The sequence below is a fragment of the Spea bombifrons genome, chromosome 10, assembly GCF_027358695.1.
Source record: "Spea bombifrons isolate aSpeBom1 chromosome 10, aSpeBom1.2.pri, whole genome shotgun sequence".
Classification (NCBI taxonomy): Eukaryota; Metazoa; Chordata; class Amphibia; order Anura; family Pelobatidae; genus Spea; species Spea bombifrons.
Window position 1 is genome coordinate 19,924,150 of NC_071096.1, and position 11,988 is coordinate 19,936,137.

The following is an 11,988-nucleotide window of genomic DNA, read 5'->3' on the forward strand; positions in this document are numbered from 1 at the left end:
ATATATTTCATTTTTAACTTTTTATACCAAATACACTGCATTTACAAGAGATTATATATATATATATATATATATATATATATATATATATGTGTGTGTGTGAAATATACTGCAGGTGTCTTATTACATCCTCCGCTCTCTCTTTTCTACTTCCTCACCCTACAATTAGTTAGGATCCAATGCTCTATAGCTCCGTTTGCGGGGGAAGCTGATTACTATCTGTACGGTCCATTCTCAGGGAGTACCCTTTAGTGTGTCACCCGAGCCCTCCCACAAAAACGCTCCTAGGGCCACATCAGGGATTGAATCTTAAACTCACACTACAAATGCTTTGTTATGTTACTAATTTAATTCATTCTTATGTATCCCATATAGTCTATTTTTCTGTATTTTTATTTCTTTAATTCATTAAATATTTTAAAGTAATCTTGTGCCTTTAATTTTCAAACACCAAAAGAAACTGTCAACATCAGATGCAGCTACTTCCCCCTTTAATTGCTTCACTACTAGTGAAACATGCAATATACCTCCTGACAGCAAATAATTACACATGGAAGACCAAGCTCCTCACACCTCGCCTTTAATGTAAAATTCTTATAAAACATGCATTTTAAAGCACTGTTCTAGTTCTGATGCGGCTCTGCAGAATTCGGATTTCATAAGTGTTCTAAATTAAGCAAAGGCCTTGTCAGCTTACACATGGTTGAACTTCTAAAATTATGGTTAAGGAAGTAATAGCTCACAATTTTGGATGTATTGTGACATTGTTAAAAGGGAATTATCGTTGTCACCGTTAGCAGCGTAACAAAATTCATTAACTAAAACCCCATTTTGTTATGCTTTTTTTTGTTTGGCTTCCAGTGTAATTGTGTCAGGATATTTCATTTAAAGAATTACCTCATGAAGCGTGTTTGTTCATGTGATTTCTAATTTTATATTAAAATTTTTGTACTAACTTTATGTAATCTTCTGACATTTGAATATTAATTTAGGGGAAAAAAAAGAAAAAGCCTGAATATAAGACGACCCTATAGGAAAAAAGTTTTACTAGTAAATGTTGATTCATGTAAACTATTTTTTTTAAAATAAAAGCTATGATTGAGAAAAATATTTTTGTTTGTTTTTATTCCCTTTTATTTTCCAACCGGCCTCCCACACATCTGCCCCAGGCTTGAAACTCTGCCCCAGAAATACCTTATACCCCCTACATGCCACTGTGCCCCATGATATGCCTTTTAACCCTCTAAATGCCACTGTGCCCCATGATATGCCTTTTGACCCGGCTTCCGGCTGTCAGAGAGAATTCCCCGCACTGGTGTGGGGAACTCTCCTCTCAGACAGCCTGGGAAGGTCTGCGCGATGGACGCGAATCACGTAGACTTCTACCTGCTGCCCCGGGCAGTGAGTCATGTAAAATTGTAGTTCCAATAATTTTCATAAAATGGGGGCCAGCATCCATTAAATATATACTTTACAGGGATCACAGGAAGGAAAAAAAAAATTTTTGCTATGACACATTCGTTTTAACATTTTTAAGTAAAAATGACCACTGAGCTTTTATGGACTACAACTCCCATCACCTTCAGCCATAATAAAAATTACGGTGGTAGGAGTTATAGGTTATAGCCCACAAAATTGGCTACATTAGGTGTGCGAAATGTTTTCTACCTATATTTTATTTATAGTTTTCAGCACTTTTATCATTTGGTGATGCATAGTTTGTATCAATATCACAAAGTCACAATATACAGTATATATATATATGTGTGTGTGTTTCCTGAGACAGCGCTACTGTAATATAATTGGATGTTAATGCTACATTATGTCACATCATCACCATCATCATCATTTTGTATGATCAATTTATTAACATGCTTATGTTAGCTAAAGATTTGGAAGTACTATAGCTATCAACAGTCCTGAATTTCCTGGGATCGGCACAACAACCTGGTTTGTGTTACCATTGGTAACAACCTGGTTGTCTAGCAAATGTCCATTTATTGGAAGTGGGAGAAGATAAGCACGTACAGGAAAAGTAGAGGAGATTGGTCATTCAAGAGGCGGAATACTCCTGGGCATTACAACGTAATGACCATAACTGTGTACTGTGAATATTTAATGAGTATAATAAAATAAGCTGAAGGAAGGATTATCACATAAAACCATAATTGAATTATGCACTGAAAATCAACTATGACTTATTTACTATTTAATATTCTGTTATTAAATGTGTCTGCACCGTGGACATAGGACATTGCATACCGTTTTATACTTTTTCCATGATCCATAAGTTATGACTGCTTTGGAGAAGCAGACTGTGTTGGAGAAATAGCTTCTCACTCTGATCTCCACACACAGTGATCAGCACACCGGGGAACTCTCTGGGTTTGACCTGGTGTCTGCAGGAGAAGCTCCTTCACTGGGTCTCCAAGTGACCTTTGTCTTTCTCCAGACAGGTAGTGGTATTTGGCCACACCTACCTCCCCCTACTTCCCTCTAATTTATAGCTAACTGTACCTCCATGCATGGCTAGCAGTGCCTTCGTGAATGCCAGGGCTCTGCATTCATGATCACAGTATGTTTGACCAGCCAGAAAGATATGTACAGATACTCCAGGGCCTCTACTACTCTGACTTGAACAATGTTAGCTGCACTGGCAATGGGAGCACCTGACGACAGCGAATTGTCTAGGCTCTTACCAAACAGCTTGGTATCTTGTCCTTATGCAAAAACCACATGATTTACTATTATGTACAAAGGGTCATTTTGAAAGCTTTCTTGTGAACGTAATGCTGTCCTTAAGAGATGAAAATACTGAAAATCTATTTTTGTTACATTGTTGACCAAGACAACTACTAAGGAGCGATACTTGAAGCATCTCTATTAATGAACTGGATTGTGCTTCCAATATTCTGAAAACATGTTAGATTAAAAAATGTATGTCCTGTTCAATTATGTATTAACTTGGAGAGATTTACAGCTGAATAAACATCAGAAATCAACACAGAAACATCCTTACTGTTTAGTGAATGATCTAAGCTTTCTCCATGTAAATGAAGAATTAACTTTTGTGCAATGGAGATGTGCAATGCATATAAAAATGTGTATAAATAAGTGCATAGAATGGTGCAGGGACATTGGATGAAATGCAGTTGTCTAATTTAATATTTATATTGCCAGTAAGGTATGAATAACAGTAAGTATCTGCACAGAGCCCAGAGAAGCTCAGTGTTTTTGTCGGGCAGCTGTAGAAGGGCAGAACTTTTCCCCTGGTGCCTGTACAAGTTACATATTTATTAGTCTTCTTCACATTTATTAGACATTTATTGTTCATAGTAATAGTATCTTTATGCGGTTTGTTACCTTTAAGTTAATTTAGAGCCTGTGATTAACATTTCATGAGCCATCAGGTGCAAAATCTCAAGGCTCTCCAATGGTTGAACTGTTCTGTAGTGTGATTTTGGCTAGTGTTATTGGTCTCTGTATAAATATTCAGAATATGAGAATATTCATTTTAGTGTTTAGTTGAGGTTAATCCCTGCAGACGCCTGGAAAACTTAAAGGGACACTCCAGCCATCATATGCACTTTAAGTTAAGGCCCCTGTGTTCATATGTGTAACTGTACCCTCTGTGTCAGGTAAGGGGGTTTATTTCTATTTTGGTTTCATTTTGGAAGAATATAAATTTAAGATATATACTACTTAAATTGAGTACATAAATATGCATTCTTCTAAGTTGGGGGTTTCAGAGGCACTTTAAGGAGTTATAATACACAGGTCTATGAATCTCAGGTTAAAAACTGGATTCCTCTTGTTGTTTTAGGGCCAGTACACCACAAAAACATTGCCGGGAAAATGCTTATAGGCTTGGCCCTATTCACTAAGGCATAGACCTAGCAGCAGTTCTTGTGTTGCGAGTGGCACAGTACACATATGTAATACAAAAGGTATTAGTATATTCCAGTAAACACAGGTAGTTAGACAAATTAAATAAACAGCTCCATCTAGGACTAGTTTGAATGTCCCTGGTTTTAAAAAGGAACACCTTCACAGCTTTTAATATAACTACATTCATTTATTAAACCCGTGTATGCGTTTCGGCTTCAATCAGTGTAACTGTTTTGAAGATTTAAAATGGCTTTTCCAATTGTATATACATATGATATGTTTATATATATATATATATATATATATATATATATAGTTTTATTTAGTATACTGAATGGCAAATAGGGTCAAGTATGCTTAGTATTGAATTTTGTTTATGTTACAATCCTAGCGGTGACACATTGTAACCAAGCCAGCAGAAATTCATCCAATAAAACAGCAGCCCCTCACCTTGCAGAAATGCTTAGAAACTGCATATCCAGTCGGTACTGTCCGCTTTATCTGGCTACCCCTGTGCTTACCCAATGTCCAGTTTTGTGGTGTGCTCAGTCATTCCTCTGACCACTATGCAGCTGCTCCACCTTTCTTCAACACTCAAACATCCTGTATTATTCCTGTAGCTGCTACACATATCTGACATTGAACAAATCTTTGCATGGAAATCTTTGGCCACGTAAAATAGATATTTACAGAGTATTTAAACACATATATATAGTATATTTGCTTACAACTTATGATAAACTCAATATTTCAATTAGTGTATATTGAATATTTTTAAAACTTTTAACAAAAAAAAGAACAAAAACCCCCCAGTAATTGCATTCATTAGTACTGACCTTACCTGGCTAGAGAGGATAGGGAATAACCACGGAAAAAGGCTAGTATCAGAAGCCAAATCTAAGGTATGGGACATCTGGTCTCTCTTAAAACATACTGCCTTGTTACATCACATATATCCAACAGTAAAATTATGTCATACTAATAGCCAGACCACAATAAACCATGATTGCCCCTCCGTACCCTGCACTATTCTATGTGGTTTATTTACTAATATGCGTGTTTTAGGTAAGTTGTAGTTTGTCACGTATCGATTATTAAAGGTCGAACCTGGCAAGATTTTCCTGCAAGGAGTGCTGAGTTGGCACTACACAATGCATAGTTACTGTGGTGAGGAAGTTATTTTATCTCACTTCCCATACACTACTTACAACCCCAATATGCTTGTTCATTCACCACTAATATCTCTGTTCTTCTCACAAACTGAGATCCCTGAGCTCGCACCCCCACAATTTCTTTACTCACACACTGGATACATCTATAATCCAACTGGATAGTATTCCTGATATCCATGTTCCTGATATCCTTATATGTTCTCTACCAATATCCCTTTATCAAACACCCAATGCCCCTGTGCTCACATCTTGGCATCCTGCATGCGCATCCTGATATCATGTACATGTACAAATTATAACCCTCTAGTCACACCCTGATATCCCTGCATCCACATCCTTGATATCTGTATACATTTACCACTGACATCCCTCAATTTAAGCTCCTGGTATCCCTGTAGTTACATCCTTGATATCCCTATACATTCACAACGGATATCAATGAATTCACACTCCTGGTATTCCTGCAGTCATATCCCTGATATCCCTATACATTCACAACAAATATCCATATACTTTTTTCCCTTAGGTCTTTTTTTTATTTTTGATATTCCTGCAGCAAACACAATCTGCGAGATTAATTGTTCTTTTAAGACACATTAATGCAATTCAATGGCTTGCCACTGTCAGGCTCCTATTGGCCTGTGCTTATCTTTCACCTTATCTACCAGCTTATCAAATCTCCTAATTTTATTTGTGTCAAATTAATGTTACAATCAAACATCTCGAACCCTCTGTCAACCACTTATTTACAGCCATTATATTCATATAATTACACCATTGCTTTTCAGGTTCTCGCAACGTGAGCTTCACATAAATTCACACTTTCTGCACCTCATAGCCCGTTTCTTGTTGTACTGACTGCTACATTATGCTTGTTAAAACACTCCCTACTGTTTCTATACACATAGCCTTTTCTGGACTCAGATCCCAACTTAATCCTTTGCTCCTGTCCTTTGCTATTCATGTACTCACGCCTCCTGTATACCTACATACACACCCTGTGCACTTTCTGGCAGTTAAACCTGTGTTCACACCTCATGACATTTCAATACTCAGACCTCCCTTATTCCCATACTCACACCACCTGCTCTTTCTGTGTTTATTTCAGTACTAAGTATAGCTGATCCTGCATCCCACTTATGCTGTAGCAGCCTCTACTTCTTTCTGTTCCCACCACACCCATATGCAGGATTGCCAACCATGTCTTTCTGACCATGAAAATAAGCATCAATAAAATGCATGAAGGTGGGATGGCCACAAAGTATTAGGTCTAAACAGTCTTGAGTAAAAATCCTGGATTTTCACATCAACATTGTATTGTAATATGAAGTATATGAGCTGAAGCAAATTAGGAACAAGAGGGACCTGGGGCACAATTGTAAGATACCAAATGCAATAGATTAATGTCTTTTTACACACTAAATAAAAACACTAAGGCTATTTTTATTTGATGTAGACTACAGTCTCATTTTAATAAATGTTTGGCTGATCTAGCTTTCAGGTTTTCTGCTATTAGGAGAGTGGTAGCCCCCCAAGAGGTCCTGGGCAACTAAATTGTCCTATACTTAAACAACCATCATACAGGAAAGCGAAGCATTCACGACTGGTTACAAACAACTCAAACTAATCAGAATTATTCACTATTTAAATTAAATAGATTTTTTTGTATCTGAAATTGTAATATAGCTGTCAAATTGTTGTTTTAGCTTGTTATTTGAAGGGTTTAAATTTGTTTTCCTTTTTTTTTTATTGTGAAAATATAAAATACCTGAGTGGAACCCTATACCACAGTAAGGAGTTGATCATTGTCAAGAGTGGAAAAAGTTAACACTGTGATGTATAATAACGTGTAACACTGTGACATCTGACTGTATCTCAGCTGGGTTCGAGGCAACGTCCTAAATCAAGTTTACAACATCTGTGTCAGTGAAAATGATTCAGTAATCTGAAACTGGCAAAACTTTCCCAAAATGCTAGCTTTTCAAATTCAAAATAACCCTACAGAGGAAAATCCAAACAGCCAGTCCCATCCTGAATATTTAAAAAAATGATAAAGTCACACTCACCTTCACCTCTGCAGAGGCAGTGACTGGATATATCATCCCATGGCTTGTGGCATTTCCATTGTGTTGATTGTATGTATGGGTATGTGGCTGCTCTTGGAGATAAAGGATCGTGATGTTTGCTCCAGCATGCCCTATAGACAGTGAGGCTTCAGTAAGGCTTTTCAAGGGTAGTAGAAGAGGCAGACATGCTCCTTATTTGCCCTCTTGTGGTATCAAAGAGGACTGCAGTTTTCCTACTTTAAAAAGGAATGAGTGTGCAGTGTTGACTCAATAGTACACTTTATAAACTAAGGTAGTCCTAAGCACTAGCAGACTGAAACCGGATAAATGTCAGTGTGTTATGCTTCAAACTAACTGACATATAGTTTATGTTAAGTTGAAGAAATGGTCATCCACAAGCCAAAGTAAAATGGCATAAAAGCAGTGACTGAATCCACAGGTTAAGAAACAGCCATCAGCAAAAACAAGGTGTCCAAGTAACAATGACTTGTTTGATGGATTAAAGTGTGAGTACTATGCATTAACATCATTACCTATTGACAATAACAGATTAGTGTGGCAGCAATACAAACCGATATAATCATGGACTAATGATTGTGACTAAAGTATGCTCGTAGTGACCAAAATCCAATAGCATGCTAAGTAAGAGGAGCGTTTCATACTACGTTATTTGTGGTATACTTTAAGTTTTCATATTTGCAGTATTCAGATTGTACCACCGGCCACCTTATGAATGTTTTCAGAATATCTGCACATGAAAACAGGTGGACTAATCTATTAATAAAGTGTTTAGTGTTGTTTCTCATGGGCTAACATTGACGTGTATGTATATGCGTATATGTATCTATAAGCTGAAAGTTTGCAGGTCCGCACAACAACTATGTGCTCTGTGAGCTATTTTTCTAAAGAAAAATTATGGCATATAATGCAGTAATGCTAAGATAACACTAACTTTTCTTGATGAAATAGCTAAGGGTTGGCCTTAAAATTCCCAGATTTAGTGAATACATTTCAATTGGAAACCCAGGTATTGAGGAGTAAAATTGCAGTAAGGATTTAACTTAAAAAAACAACTTTCAAGAAACTTCACCTATAGTCAGTGAAATACCAAGTAGGCAACTTAGCTTTTTTACTATGAAAGATTTTTTTGCGAAAGCCAAATCTCTTCTCATAAATGACAACATATAACTTACAATATAGTATTAGAGTCATCCTGCTGGTTACACCAGGGCAACCAGACTCCACACCAATCAAAGCCCAGTACATGTAAACATACATGCTATCTTACATTGACAGCCCCTGTGTGTAATGTTTCCCTTGCAAACAGAGATAGTCACAGTAAGGTGATTTTTAAAATAAGTGTTAGCACTGCTGTTATTTATGAGAAGATGGTACAGAGGCCATGCAAACTTGCACTTGCAATGGACCCCACACATACCTGCTCATGGTGTATTATGAAATGTTAACCTACAATTAGAGCTGTCTATTAATGGTAATGATAAAGATATGATCTGATGCACACAGATGGTATAGCAGAAGGAACTTCTCCCAACGAGGAGGCTCCAACCCTGGACCCTGCCTGATCCTTATTCAAGTGAATTTGTGTTCTGTCCATAGGCGAAAAGAAAAGAGCAGAATAGCTATTAAAAGAATAAACGCATATTATTATGACATATAGACGCTTAAAGGCTTGACCATCTCTCAGCTCATCATAAAAGAAAATAATTAGCAAGTATAACAAATACAATACATTCAGAAATTCCTTAGATGTGCTGTCTTAAGAAACGTACTCCTAAGAGGGCCCCATGTGGACTAGAAAACAGAAAATCTTCAACAGTCTAACAAAAAAACAGGACCAGAGAATAAAATTCCCTTCAAACATTTCCAAAAAAAAAAGAGGCCATTTTTAAATCAGGAGTTGCAATGCTACTGCACCTGGAACTTATTAACACTCCAGCAACAACTAGCGGCCTGTGCTTGGAGCTCTTTGTGATTATGGGTATAATGTTTTTCAGCTTAGATTAGGCTCTCAACTATGGCAGCTATCTTGTTGGACAATGTGTTACAGAACTAGTTTTTTTCCCTTTCCTTGGTGGAGCACTATATGCATGTCATTAAACCAAACAGGATTTTTATGGTCCGGGAAGGCTCAGGAAGCCTATGACCTCTTTAAAAACGTGTTCACAATAGCACATATATTGGTTTTCCCTGATGTATGTGCTGAGGAATTATTGGCAATTAAATCTACCTTGTGAAGTACTTACTGGAGGATGCCCTACATATGATAGTCTTGAATATATCTAGGCTTCAAGGCCTTAATCCTTTCATACCCCTACCTACAGAACCCATACTTACCTGGTTAAAAAAATACCAAAGCTAACCCCTTATCACTCACTCTCGGACAATCCATTTCAGGTTTTACATATTTTAGGACGTAATAACAATCATCTATTTCTTAGCACATCTAACAATTAGGTAAATACAACCTCAGATGTACAACAATACATGACACATTACACCGTGCCAGGATTTGTTCAACAAAAATACAGCCAAAATGGAGACGCCATGTGTGTAAGTACACCCTTACTGCTTCCACAGGAAATAAGATGCTAAGTAGCAGAAGGGTGCCGATAATCAAAAAATCTTCTTAGCAGTGGGCGTGATGATTTGGGCTTGTTTTGCAGCCACAGCACCTGGAAACCTTGCAGTCATTAATCGACCATAAAGCCCTCTGTATACAAAAACAGGTAAAGCTTATTCACACACCTCTGGGTGGATGCAGTTTTATTGAGGATTTGCAGGAGAAGGGGATGTCAAAGGCTGCTGAGAGATCCAAGAATGTAAGCAGGGAAACCGAACAGTAATTTGATTGGGATGTGAAATCAAGGAAAAGGTTCTTCAGAATGGGAGATTATAGTATTTTTCAAGGCTGATGGAAATATACCTGTATTCACAGAAAGAGATTGCTTAAAGAATTTGGTTAGGGTTGGGGTAAGGACACCAGAAAGACAGTAGGATATTTGAGGGAACACGGGCAAGTGGTGAATTGGGAGGAGGATAGGACATCGCTAGGGGTGACAGGACTGAAGCAGTTTGGGGGTAGGTTGTGACAGATAGTGGGTGAGATACAGTATAATTAGGTCCATGGAGGGGGATGTTATCCCCCTTAAAATGGGTAGCAAGTAGGGAGAGAAGTCGGAACGGGAAGGATGTGCTTGAAAACAGACAGTCTTTTGAAAGTAGAAAACAGACGTTTAGAGTTGTGGAAGAGGATAATAACTTTGCAGTTGGGAATACCTGTTAAGTAAGTAGGGAGAGCCTACCTTGGTTTGGTATGGTGGAACCATTAACAAGGAGAAGCTGATATGAACACAGAGATTACTGGAAAGGATAATCGTCCCAAATGTAGCAGAATCAAGAAGCAAGCCGGGTCAGCAATGGTTAATTGGTACAGATGTAGCGTAGTCAGGAGGCAGGCCTCAATACGGTAACTTTTTTCTGTCCACTTGAGTCTACTTATATGAGATAATCATACCATGTAAAAAAACAAAACAGGGGTTAAAGTAGGAGTTGAGGGGTTCATGAGTGAATAAGGTGCAATGTGACATAATCATACTAGGTAAAAACTGGGATTATGAGATGCAATATGAGATAATCATACCTGTCAGAGATGGCAATATAGTGGAGATTAATACAGATTACATGTGAACAGCTAGATGAAAGCATGAAAACCAGCGCTAAATGTCTGGATAGCTCAGTGTAGCTCTTATCTGTCCACTTACACTATGACCAAAAGTATGTGGGCACTGGATCATCTAACCTATATGAGATTTTTTAGACAGTCCATTTTAAGTATGTAGTTGGTTCCTCTATTTGTGACTACAACAGCATCAGTGGCGGAACTACCGGGGTCGCAGGGGTCGCGACTGCGACCGGGCCCCGGTGGCAGGGGGGCCCAAGCTAAGGGGCCGCCCGAAATCGGGCAGGGGCGTCCAACATGCGGCCCGCGAGACCTCGAGGTGCGGCCCGCGTAAGATCAGCAGCCAGGGCAACAGATCTTACACGAGCCGCACCTCAAGCCCTGCTACTTACTTGTGGGAGGGTCTTCTGGACTGCACAGAGGAAGCGGAGTTCACATGACATCCTACTTCCTCTGTGCTTTAGCAGAGAAGGCAGAGGGAGACCGCGCCCCCTGCTGAAGTCTGTGAGCGGCATCGAGTAGCTGCAGTGCGGGTAAGGGGGTGGGGAGGGTGTTTGAATGAGTGTGTGTGATTGAGGGAATGAATCTGTGAATGAATGATTATATGAATAAATGAGTGTGTGTGTGTGTGATAGCATGCTGTTAGCAATCACACTCCTATCATGCCAAGTCAGCCAGTACATGCTGAAACCTGGCCAGCTGCCCCCCTTGTGCAGTGATGCTGCCAGCAGTATGGGGTCTGCACTTACAGCCACCCTGTACCAGCATGTACTGGCTGACTTGGCATGATAGGAGTGTGATTGCTAACAGCAATCACAGTCCCATAATGCCTAGGTTCCAGCATTTACTGGATGGATGTGTAAGTGCTGGAACCTAGGCATGATGGGACTGTGATTGCTGTTAGCAATCACACTCCTATCATGCCAAGTCAGCCAGTACATGCTGAAACCTGGCTAGCTGCCCCCCTTGTGTATTGAGGCTGCCAGCAGTATGGGGTCTGCACATCACTTACAGCCACCCTGTGCCAGCGTGTATTGGCTGACTTGGCATGATAGGAGTGTGATTGCTAACAGCAATCACAGTCCCATCATGCCTAGGTTCCAGCATTTACTGGATGGATGTGTAAGTGCTGGAACCTAGGCATGATGGGACTGTGACTACT

The 11,988-nt window shown here is 39.0% G+C and overlaps 1 protein-coding gene across 1 annotated transcript in view; it reads right to left on the minus strand.

The window, feature by feature from the left end:
• CHRM1 (cholinergic receptor muscarinic 1) overlaps positions 1–7,247 on the minus strand; it is a 50,155-nt gene extending 42,908 nt beyond the window's left edge. Inside the window, exon 1 of the mRNA XM_053448678.1 lies at positions 7,127–7,247. The gene's annotated coding sequence lies outside the window, so the exon portion shown is untranslated. The remainder of the gene's footprint in view (positions 1–7,126) is intronic.
• Between the last annotated feature and the right edge of the window lie 4,741 nt (positions 7,248–11,988).